Raw genomic sequence first — 12,747 nt, 5'->3', positions numbered from 1 at the left:
ACGCATTGATCCCAACTAGAATGGTGACTGGTTGGAGAGTGTGTATGGATTACCGTCGGTTAAACAAGGTAACTCGAAAAGACCATTTTCCATTATCCTTTATTGACCAAATGCTTGATCGTCTTGCAGGGAAAGAATGTTATTGTTTCCTCGATGGGTATTCTGGTTACAACCAGATTACTATAGCTTCGTAGGACCAAGAAAAGACCATGTTCACGTGTCCCTATGGGACATTTGCGTCCGGAGAATGTCGTTCGGTCTTTGTAATGCTTCTGCTACCTTCTAGAGATGCATGACCGCTATTTTTTCAGACATGATAGAAATCACGGTAGAGATATTCATGGATGATTTTTCTGTGTTTAGTGAGTCGTTTGATGTTTGTTTAAAGAACTTAGAGAACGTTTTAAAAAGGTGTGAAGAGACTAACCTTGTGCTTAATTGGGAGAAGTGTCATTTTATGGTACGTGAAGGTATAGTCTTAGGTCACAGAATTTCAGAAAAAGGAATTGAGGTTGATAGGGCTAAAATAGATGTGATTGCTAAACTACCCCCCCTACAACTGTAAAAGGTGTTAGAAGTTTCTTAGGACACACGGGTTTCTACCGTCGTTTTATAAAAGATTTTTCGAAAATTTCTAAACCTTTGTGTCAATTGTTGGAATTGGATCGACCCTTTGTTTTTTATGAACATTGTTTGAAAGCTTTTGAGACACTTAAGAATGCACTTACCTCAGCACCTATCATAATTGAACCAGATTGGAACTTACCATTTGAACTAATGTGTGATGCAAGTGATTTTGCTGTAGGTGTGATGTTGGGTCAGCGAAAAGGTAAAATTCTTCATCCTGTTTATTATGCAAGTAAAACTTTGAATAGTAGTCAGTTGAACTATACTGTGACTGAGAAAGAACTTTTGGCTGTTGTTTTCGCATTTGATAGGTTTCGTTCATATTTGATTGGGACTAAAGTGATAGTGTTTACTGATCATTCTGCACTTAAATACTTGTTTGCTAAAAAAGAAGCTAAGCCTAGGTTGATTAGATGGATCTTATAGTTACAAGAGTTTGGCTTAGAGATAAAAGATAGAAAAGGAACAGAAAACCAAGTAGCGGATCATCTATCTAGGCTAGAGTCTTCTTTGCAGCATGATAGTTGTGAGATTAAAGAGCATTTTGTGGATGAGTATCTTTTAGCTATTTCTGAAGTCCCTTGGTATGCTGACTATGCGAACTATCTGGTGAGCAAAATAATTCCTAATGATTTGAGTAAGCACCAAATAAAGAAGTTCTTTCATGATGTTAGGTTTTATAGATGGGATGAACCTTTCTTGTTTAAACTAGGACCTGATAATATTCTTCGTAGGTGTGTTGTTGAGCATGAACAGAAGGAGATTCTAGAGGCATGCCACAAATCACCATATGGTGGGTATTTTGCTGGACGTAAGACTGCAGCAAAGGTCCTCCAAAGTGGTTTCTTTTGGTCGTCTCTATTTCGAGATGCTCATATATTCACTCAAAGATGTGACCGCTGTCAAAGATCAAGTAACTTGACAAGGAAGCATGAAATGCCCTTAAACCCAATATTGGAAGTTGAACTTTTCGATGTTTGGGGCATTGACTTCATGGGTCCATTCCCACCTTCATTCGATAATAATTACATTTTATTGGCTGTTGATTATGTCTCGAAATGGGTTGAGGCTTTGGCCACCCCTACTAACGATGCCAAGGTAGTTTCTCTCTTCTTGCAAAAGTTTATTTTTACTAGATATGGTACACCTAGATGCTTGATTACTGATGATGGTACGCACTTTTTGAATAGAGCAGTAAGTAATTTGCTTAAAAAGTATAACATTCACCATAAGATTGCTACTGCATATCACCACAAACTAATGGACTAGCAGAGGTATCAAATAGGGCAATAAAATCAATTTTAGAGAAGTCCGTGAATGTAAATAGGAAGGACTAGGCCATTAAACTTGATGATGCTTTATGGGCGTATAGAACTGTTTATAAAACTCCATTAGGCATGTCCCCATATCGCATTGTTTTTGGTAAAGCATGTCATCTTCCGTTAGAATTAGAACATAGAGCATATTGGGCTACGCGGAAACTAAATTTTGATTATGTTGCTGTAGGTGAAGCGAGATTGCTCCAGTTACATGAGTTGGATGAATTTCGTCAGTTTTCTTATGAGAATGCCAAGATGTACAAAAAACAAACTAAGAAGTGGCATGATAAAAAGATAATGGACAGGAATTTAGAACCTGGTAACTTAGTTTTGCTTTTTAACTCTAGATTAAAGTTGTTTCCAAGTAAGCTTAAGTCTAGATGGTTAGGCCCATTCGTAGTTAAACATGTTTATCCACATGGAGCGGTGGATTTAAAGGGTTCTAAAGGTAATATCTTTAAGGAAAATAGGCATCGAGTCAAGAAATATTATGGCGAGTATACTGACAGAGGTAAAACCTCTGTAATACTGAAAGACTCATAAGAAAACAGTGGAAACAGTCCCTCGGACAGTTTGGGGGGCGTTTTTTATGTAAAATATTTTTTGTCTTCTTTTTGCGAAATTTTTACATTTTCTTTAAGGCTTTTTTGTGTAGATTCCAAATCTAATTTTTGTTTTTGCATTTGAATTTTGTAGGATCAAGATCCGACCCTCGTCAAAATTGCGCCAGGCGCAATTTAAGAGAAAAAATCGATTTTTTTGAGTTATGGTTAGGGCTTTCGTGGGCTTTATGTGGGTTATGTTTAAATGGGCTTTGGATTGTTTTTAAATCAAAAAGAAGCCCCATTTTAAACCCAATTATGTCTTTAATAGATTTTAAAACATAAAACAAAAAGCCCTAGAATTTGAAAACACCCCATTCACGATTTTTACCAAAATTTTCTCACTTGTTTTCATATCTTCTCTCAAGAAATTTCAAAGAATCTAAAAGTCTCTTTCATCTCTCTCTTTTTCGGCACTTTAGGGTTTATTGGAGGGATTTTCGTTGTTGATCGTGAAGCAAACTCAAGAACCATGGAAGGTTCATCTTCCTCCAAGTCACACGACAATGAAAAGGAAAAGAAGAGAGTGTGTTGTTGCCTCCACCAACCAAACCGGGTATGATTCCTCTTGAACCTCCTAGGATTTCTCATGAAAAATTAGTTTTTGATCCTAGGGAACAAAGAAGAAAATATGAGGAAGCTATAAGAATGAACCCTAGGAGAAATCTATCCATAGGTGGTACAAATTCTGAAAAAATCAATATAGAATCTCATGATGCTAGGGTTAATAAAGAAGGTTCTAGTGAAAAGAAATTAGGAGGTGTTAATAAAGTTTATCTTCGAAAAAATCAATATCTAGAGGAAAAAGGTGCTGCTTTAGATGAGGAAATAGCTAGACTTCAAGAGAGAGCAGAGATGTTTAGTAAAAATACGAAATTAGGGATAAAGATAATGAGAGGGTTTATGCAAAATTGAGGAATTAAACATAAAATGGCAATAATTCATGGAAAATTCAAAGAAAGTGAGTGAGGAGATTCAACTTCAGTTAAATAGCATGAGTATACGTCGTAGGATGAATCTTTCTCAAGATAACCTCGTTTCCGAGTCTTTAGAACTATCTATCCCTCCCCCTTTTTCACTACTGTTGCTGTGCATGTTGAAGGTCAAGAACAGGTTAGTGGAGACTCAGAACACGACACGGAGCCCTTGGAGCATTCAGATTCGGCCACGGTCGAAATTCAATGTCAAATTGCGCCTGGCGCAATTATGGATGAGACTCCACCGGCCACTCTACAAGGTATTTTGTCTCCATCTTTTCCAGATCCTATCTTGACTAAAAAGCCCCTAGTTTTTTATGATTTAGAATAGAAAATGACAACGTCGAAAATTGCCGAAATTTTGGTGGCGTTGAATGAAGCAAGGGGAGAAGACCCATTGGAGGATGATGGAAACAGTGGGGCAGCACAAGAGCAATTGAATGTTGATAGAGAAGATGAAAATTTTGGAGAATTTCCCCAAGAAGTGCATGGAGATGAGTTTAAGGACGAGGAAGACAATGACGATATCTCGCAATATGAAGTGAGAGTACGAACTCCAGTGCACGAATCTCAGCAAGTTGATGAGGAGTCCCCTGCAAAAAAGCAAGAAGGAACATCCGGTCCTGTGGATGTCCCTAGTGAGGCCATGGAGGAATCATCTTCCTCTTCTTCACAAGGTAAGACCCCTTCCTTGTCGAGTTTGAATGTTTCTGACCCAAACTTTGTTGCTACTACAGAGACTTCAGATGAGGAGGTGAGTATGACCAAAGTGGTAAAGAAAACATAAAAGAAGAAATAAGTTGCAGAAATTGCGTCAGGAGCAATTTCTGGGCCTAGGACCCGCGCCGCTGTAGCACGTTTGGCTGCTCAAAACGAAGCCGAGGCTGGTCCATCTAAAAAAGCCAAGAGGGCTAGGGTGCAAAGAGGGGCAGAAGAGCCACTTGAGGAGGCCAACGAAGAGGAGCCCGATTCAACCGAACAAACACCATCAAGAGTAAAAAGGGTAAGATTGGAGGTGAGGAGACCCACCTTCACAACACGTGATATCCTTCTTGAGAGAGGTTTTGATGAGGCCCAAGAGCCGGTGCCGGAATATGTTAGGAGAAGGCTTGTGGAGAATGGTTGGGAGGCGTTGTTTGCCCCAACTACATGTGTATCATAGGCCTTGGTGAAAGAGTTTTACACTGCCATCAACCCAAACCGAGGGGATGTAGTGAGAGTACGGGGTAAAGTGGTAAAATTCTCACCTTCCGTTAGTAATACTCACTATGGTTTGTTGGATATTTTTAATGCCATAGGTAATGAAATTTTGGTGCATCCATCGGACAAGCAAGTGGAGGAGGCGCGTAGACTTATTTGTAGACCGCATAAGACATGGACTGTCTCAACCACGGGGAAGCTTTTCTTAAAGCCCCTTGACATCAATGAGCAAGCGACGATTTGGATGTATGTGGTGAAGAATCGGTTGATCCCCACTTCTCACGATTCCTTCATTAAGCGCAATAGGGCGATGATGGTGTACATTCTCATGAAGGGCATTGAGTTCAACTTTGGGGAGCTCATAAGGAATGAGATACGGAGTTGCTCCGAGAAAATGGTAGGTCCTTTTGTTTTTCCTCAACTTTGGGCAGCAGCTATTCAGATAGCTTGTCATGTCATAAATCTCCTACCTCTATGGTCGAGGTCGGATAAATCTCTATTTGAGGTACTATATCATCGCTAACCCAATGTGAGTTATCTTCGAGTTTTTAGGTCAATTTGTTGTGTTCATGTTTCAAAGAGTAAGCGTACTAAACTTGACCCAAAGGCAAGACGTTGTATTTTTGTTGGATAGATACTCACAGGAAAGGATGGAGATGTATGGATCCAAATACAAGAGAAATTGTTATTTCTCGAGATGTGGTGTTTGACGAAGTTTCATCACATCAAATGGACGTGAGTACAAAGAAAAGCGGTGCTACTCTATCACCTTTCTGTAGTGATGATGTGTCAAATGAGAAGAATTTTAATGGTAGTTCTGGAGAGAATGTTCGAACAGATGAAGCTACAGAAGTGCAGTTCGAAGATCTTCTAGAGAAAGAACTCGACCCAGTTATTTATCTGATTATGAGATACAATTAAATAGTTGTTCGTTTGTATCTTGTTTTCTAATGGGTAATGTTTGTGAAGAAGAACCTCAATCTTACAATGAAGCCAAAGGTGTTCTTGAATGGGAAGAGGCAATGCAGGATAAAATTTCGGCTCTAAACAAGAACGATACATAGGAACTTGTTCCAAGGCCAAATAATGTAGAGTTAGTTACTTGTAAATGGGTTTACAAGTTAAAGAAAAGTCTGATGATACTACTTACCGATATAAAGCTCGTCTAGTTGCTCGTGGCTTTTCACAACAATATGGCGTAGACTATGAGGAGACATACAGTCATGTTGCTAAAATGGTAACCATCCGAACTATTATTTCATTAGCTGCTTGCAAGGATTGGAAATTATGGCAATTGATTGTGAAAAATGCTTTCCATTATGGAGAATTGGATCGAGATATTTTTTTGGAGCAACCTCATGGTTTTGTTCCTAAAGAGTTTTCAACTTATGTGTGTCGGCTCAGGAAGGCTTTGTATGGCCTTAAGCAAGCTTTACATGCTTGTTATAGTAAGATTGCTCAATATCTTGAGTCTTGTGGGTTCAGGTCTTCAAATGCATATTCAAGCCTGTTTGTTAAGAAGACAGCCTCGGTATGTACAATGATTCTACTCTATGTTGATGATATGATCATAACTGGTGATGATGATGTTGAAATTAACAGTCTTCGAGATGCTTTGTTTATTCTTTTTGAAACGAAGGGTTTGGGCGAAGCTAAGTGTTTCCTTGGTTTGGAGGTTGAAAGGTTACGTGGATATTTCATCTCACATAAAGGATATGCGGCAAGTTTATTGAATCATTTTGGTATGAAGGAGTCAAAGCCAATGACTACTCCTATGGAGCCATCCTTGAAGTTGATCAAGGAAGAAGGAAAGCTATTGGCAGATGCAACAACTTTTCGGCAACTTGTTGGTAGTTTAATTTATTTGACTATCACAAGGCCTGACATCTCTTACTCTGTAGGTGTCGTTGCTCAGTTTATGGAGAAACCATGTGAATCTCATTTAATTACAGCAAAGAGGATTCTTCGATATGTGAAGAGCACTTTTAGTTTTGGCTTGTTGTATAAACAAGCTACATCTTTTTGTGTTGAGTGGTTTTGTTGATGTTGATTGGGCCGGTAATGTCAATGACAGACGTTCTACAACCGGATACTGTTTTAATACAAGTTCAGGGGCTATATCATGATGCATTAAAAAACAAACCTTTGTTGCTCTTTCAAGCTGTGAAGCAGAATATGTAGCCGCTACTATGGCTACTCAAGAGTGTATTTGGCTGAAAAGACTTTATGGGAGAAATATTATTTATTTTGTACTATCCAGTGTTCATTTTTTGTGACAATGAAAGTGCAATCAAGCTTGCAGGCAATCCCATGTTTCATGCTCGTACAAAGCATATTGAAACACATTTTCACTTTATTCGAGAGAAAGTTCTGACACAAGATATTCAACTGCAAAAGATACATTTGAAGGAGCAAGTTACGAACATATTTACTAAGGCGCTTAGCAAACCCAAGTTTGAAGAACTTAGAAGTTCACTTGGTGTTGTTGATCGTACAATTGCACTAAGGGGGAGTGTTAAAAATTAGTGCAAATTTATTTAATTATCATGTTAGTGCTTGATAGATTTTAGGAGTTAGTGAGTAGTGGATAGTTACTTTCATACCTATTAGAAGTAGTGGTGAGTGGATGTAAACTTGAGGAGAAAGTTTGGGCATAATGGTTTAGTGGCATGATGATGTTGATTGGAGAGAAATTCAAGGTAGTGGTTTAGTGTTCATTTTTATTAGTTCACTATGAATATGTGTAACTAGTTCTCATTTATGAATCAAATTCTTCCTTTAAACATTTATCTTGCTTCCTTTCTATTGCTCATTGTCATTTTTCGTTACATTTAAACCATGTAAATGATTTCAAATTTCAAATTTCATTTGGAACTAAATTGATTTCAAATAATTGAAATTATTAAAAAAAATTGTTTGGATCAAAAGTATAATATTTTACTATTATGTCTTTCTAATTTTACCAGATATAATAATTTAATAATATTATTATTATTATGTTTTGATATAATTATATATAATCATGAAAGAAAGTAAATCTTTTCATCAAATCAAACCAACATAATAAATTAAAACTTGACAAAATCATATTTATTGGAAAAAAAAACCGTTAGAAATATCTCCATCCAAAATAAGAAATAATTAAAGATGAACGGTTTTGAATCTAAAAATAAATTTACATACTAAATTGGCCTATGTCCAAACTAAAAAATTCTAATAAAATTTGATGAGGGATGCATTTCAAATATTTGAAGATGGGTGAGTAGTGATGTAATACTATTTGGTGAGTGATGATATATTGTAAGGGTTGTTACAAGTTGTCGAGATGTTTCTCAATTTTCTCTACATAGTGTTAAATTTGGTATCATAAAATTTTAAAACTAAAATCCCAAAAAATCCGAGTAATTTGAGATCACATATGATTTTAAATTTTAAATTTTACCTTTCATCCAAACAGTATAAATTATTTCAAATTCATTCTAATTTTAAAATTCCTACATATCAACATAGGTTACATGGTTAAAAGTGAGATAAATGAAGTTTTTTAGAGAGAAAATTATTCGAGAAAATAGAATCTGTAGAGATGGAAATAAAATATTTAAAAACATAACGAGAAAAAAAAAGATAGAAATTAAGAGAGTGGCGTGGGGAGCCGGGAAGATGAGTAGTTGGAGAGGAATGGATGAGTGGTTTTGTTGATGTTGATTGGGCCGGTAACGTCAATGACGGACAAATTTGAGAGAGAATTGAATAATAAAGTTGTTATCGAAGTAATTGAGAGGAGGCAATAAGTATGCACGTGAAATTTATAATTTTTATTATTATTACCGTTAAAATACTTATTTATCTCTCCATTCCTCTAATTTTATCTCTTTTTTCTAATTACTATCTCTCCCACCTTTAAAAATTTCAAATAAACTTAAATAAATAATAATTTGAGTAAGAAATTTAGATGAATGGAGGAAAAAAAAGTCTAAAAGTGAACGAGAAAAAAAAATAAAGAAAGAATTAAGAAAGATAAATGAAGTTTTTTAAGATGTGAGAAAATTACTCGAGAAAAGTAGAATTTGTAGGAGGGAGAGAAGCTGTAAAAAAAATGAAAATAATTCAAAATCAGAAGGATTTCAAATGAATTCCATGGTTTGGTACCACATGATTTTGAATGATTTGAAATCTTTGGCGAATTTCAAATCTTATTTTTACTTAAAAAAATTTCCAGATCAAAATTGTCAGATTTTGCAGGATTTCATATAATTTTGAAATAAATTACCTATTTAATCTCGTCATATTTTAATTTCTAATTAATAAATTTAGACTAAAAACTCAATTCAGTAAAATTTTTATTTTCTTTTCATTTCCGGTGAACATCCAAACAAAGAAATCTAATTTAATTCGTTTTAAATCATTCTCGTTCAAACATCATTTCTCGAATTTCAAATAACGAAATTTAAAATCACCTCTTCAACTTTCTTGACGTCAAAGAGAGGGTAAAAAGGATGGCATGGAAGGGAGGAGAGAGTGGAATTTTAGGAAATTTGAAGAGAGAGTGGGGTGGGGAGATAGAATTGGTGGAATTTCGAGGATTTGAAGAGATAGGGAGAGAGATGGATGAATGACGAAATTATCCTCGAATAACAGAGAAAATAACTAAAATTAAATGGTAAAATGAGGAGATAAAATAAATATGTATTTTTTTAAGTATGGTAGGAAGTTTAAGATTTTACAAAAATTGTATAATTTAAAACAAATGATCCAAACTCAAATTGTAATGTAAATTATGTTAAGAAAAGTGTACTTATGCTATGTTTTAAAATAAAAAGTTGTGGTATTAATACATGTTAAATTAATGGTATAGAGTGAAATTTCTCCCATTATTATTTTTTTAAAGGATCTCTAATTATTATTGGTGGACTTGTGGATGAAGAAATTGTGAAATGAAATGGGAAAAAACAATTATAATAACACAAATAGAAAGCTACAATTAGAGATGACATAAGTTTTTTTTTCCTTTTCTTTTCTTTTTTTTTTCCCTAAAAATCAAAATATGCATTGAAGATGAAAAACTCAAGATCTTGTACAAAAATGAAAGTTTTTTTTTTAAATCCAAGTGCTCTTTGTCTCAACAATTAAAAAGATAAATCATATGATTTGGTTTATCAAGCATTTATTGAAGTGTATAATCTAGTGACAAATTAAAACATTATTTCTAAAGCTATTCAAGTTTTTTTTCCTTTGGAATTTATGAATAGTTCTTATATCAACCACAAAAATTATAACGAGAGTAGGCCAAATTTTTTGTTAAAATGTTTTTTTATGATTATAAAAACCTCTGTAAAAAGTATTTATTTATGACCCGTTTGATAACCATTTTAGTTTTTTATTTTTCTTGTTTTTGGTTTTTGGCTTTTTGTTTCCATATATGTTTGATAACAATTTTTTTTATAAAAAAAACAGAAAACCAAGACATGTTTGGTAACAATTTTTAGTTTTTTGTTTTTAAAAAGTTAGAAAATTGAAAATACATATTAGAGAGAGAAAATTTTATGTAGAGTAGAGATGACAATGGTATGGTGCGAGTGAGGATGCTCTCCCATTCTCGTACTTGTCAAAATTTTTAGTCTCCGTCTCCACCTCGTTCTTGGGTCCAATAGATGTTCTCGAGAAAAATTATTGGTTTTGTAATTGTTTTTTATTATTTTTATAATTAAGTATAAAAAAGTGTAATAAATATATATTAATTATTTAAAAAATGGAATCGGGGACGAGGACGGGGTCGGGACATGCATTTCCTATTTTTGGGACCCGATCCTACGGAAATTTTTATCTTCTCCCTAATGTAGAGACATGAAAATACAAGAGATGTAAATAAACTTTTGAAAGATAAATTTTAAAGAGATAAATAAAAAGATTTAGAAAAAAAATAGTGAAAGAGAACTTAAAAGACAAAAAGAGAAAAATTGTAGAGAACAAAAATAAAGTCGAGAGGAAAGATATGTTAAAAGAAAAAAGAGAAACTAAAAAACGAGAGAAAAATTATAGTGGAAACAAATTTCAAGATAAAAACAAGATTCAAAATATAATTTTTAGAGAAAATAAATAAATACAAAGATAAATAAAAGTTACAATGAAAGAAAATTGAACAAGAAAATAAAATATAATTTTCAAAAGAAAAAATAGATTACGAAGAGAAAAGAAAGTTGTAAAAGACGAAATTTTAGAGAAAAAATTAGGAAAAATATTAAATTTTTACAAAGATAAACGAAATTGGTTGTTAGAAAAAAAAAACAAAAATACAGAAAAATTTGGAGAGAGACAAATAATAATAAATATAAAAAATATGAAAATTTTAGAGAGAGAAAAATAAAGTTTGTAGAGAGAAATTTATAAATAAAAAAAAATTAGAGTGAGAAATAAATTTTTTAGAGATAAATAATAAAGAAAAAAAAGTTTAGTAAAAGAAAAAAATCAGATTTTGAAAACAAATACCTGTTTTTGAAAATTACTTTTTTTTTATTTTTGAATTTTACCTAGAATTTCAAAATGATTTTTGAAAAACAAAAAACAGAAAATTAAATTAGTTATCAAACAATGTTGTTTTTTAGAAACCAAAAACAAAAAACGAAACGGTTATCAAACGGGCTCTTAAGTTTCATGTACATCCAAACCTATAGATAGGCAAATTTTTTTTTAAAAAAAATCACTAATGTTTCGTTTGAAATTGGTAGGAAATAATTTCAAATTTCAAGATTTTAAATAATGAAAATGATTAAGAATTCCTGATAATGTTGAGAACCAAATTGATTATAAATTATTGAAATTAAAATTTTTTGTGGGGATGTTCATAACAATTGAAAACAAGTATACAATACAACATAACTATATACAATACAACATAACTATTATGCCCTTGTAATTTTGTATAATATTATTATATTAATAATAATATAATATTTTAATACAAAAAGTAATGTCACATATAAAAATAATCATTTAATCCAATAACTTAATAAATTACAACTTTAAATGAAATAAAAAAAACTAAAAAACGGTTTATAAATATTTCTATTCAAATATATATTTTTAATCTAAACGAAAAATAATCAATATATTTATTAACTAACCAAACTTAAACCATTAACCAACTTCTCCTCATATTTTTAATTTATTTTATTCTTATTGTCGTGCTCATACTTCCTGATTTAAAAAAAAAATTAATGAACATAATAAATGTCATACTAAACACAACAACATGCAATAAAAATTACAAAACAATGCTTCGACCAATAAAAATATATATTAAAAATAAAGATGGCTAAAAAAATGAAAGAGAAATTTTAAATGTATCAAACTATCCATCTCTATGCAAATCCATCCCCAAAATCTATTACGAACACTCATGAAAGATTGACTTGCTATCAATAAGGGTGCAATTGTGAGTTTTCAGTGGAGTGACCAACAATTAACAAATGTTGATTAATATGAGTTTAAATCGTTTAATATCATATCGTTGGAGCTTATAATATGTAGGTCCATTAGGTCCCCCACTAGCTCACAACGGGTAAAACAATGATAAAATTTTCGTAAAGAATTTGAGACATACAATTTATTTAAGGGAATGTAGGTTAATGGTATAAGATACAATTAATATGATGTATATAGATATATTATAATATAAAGTTAATTATGAATGATATTCATAATTAAAATATAAATTATAAGAGTTATATTCGAATAAGATCATTCATAATTAAAATATATATTATAAGAGTTATATTCGAATAAGATTCAAATAATAATTAATATGAATTGGATTCATATTAAAACTATAGGTTAAAATTAATGTGAATAAGATTCATATTTAAAACTATAGATTATGAGAGAGATATACAGTTGAATATGATTCAAATAAAGCTTTAATTAAATATATGATCTTTTTTTAGAAGAATATATGATATTTAATTATTCTTAATTAGTTAGTTTTATAATTAATTGATTAATTAATTAAATATAAATTAAATTAAT

This window comes from Momordica charantia (assembly GCF_013281855.1).
Source record: "Momordica charantia cultivar OHB3-1 chromosome 8 unlocalized genomic scaffold, Mcharantia_2.0 BLBB01000008.1, whole genome shotgun sequence".
Classification (NCBI taxonomy): Eukaryota; Viridiplantae; Streptophyta; class Magnoliopsida; order Cucurbitales; family Cucurbitaceae; genus Momordica; species Momordica charantia.
This window is presented reverse-complemented; position numbering follows the sequence as displayed.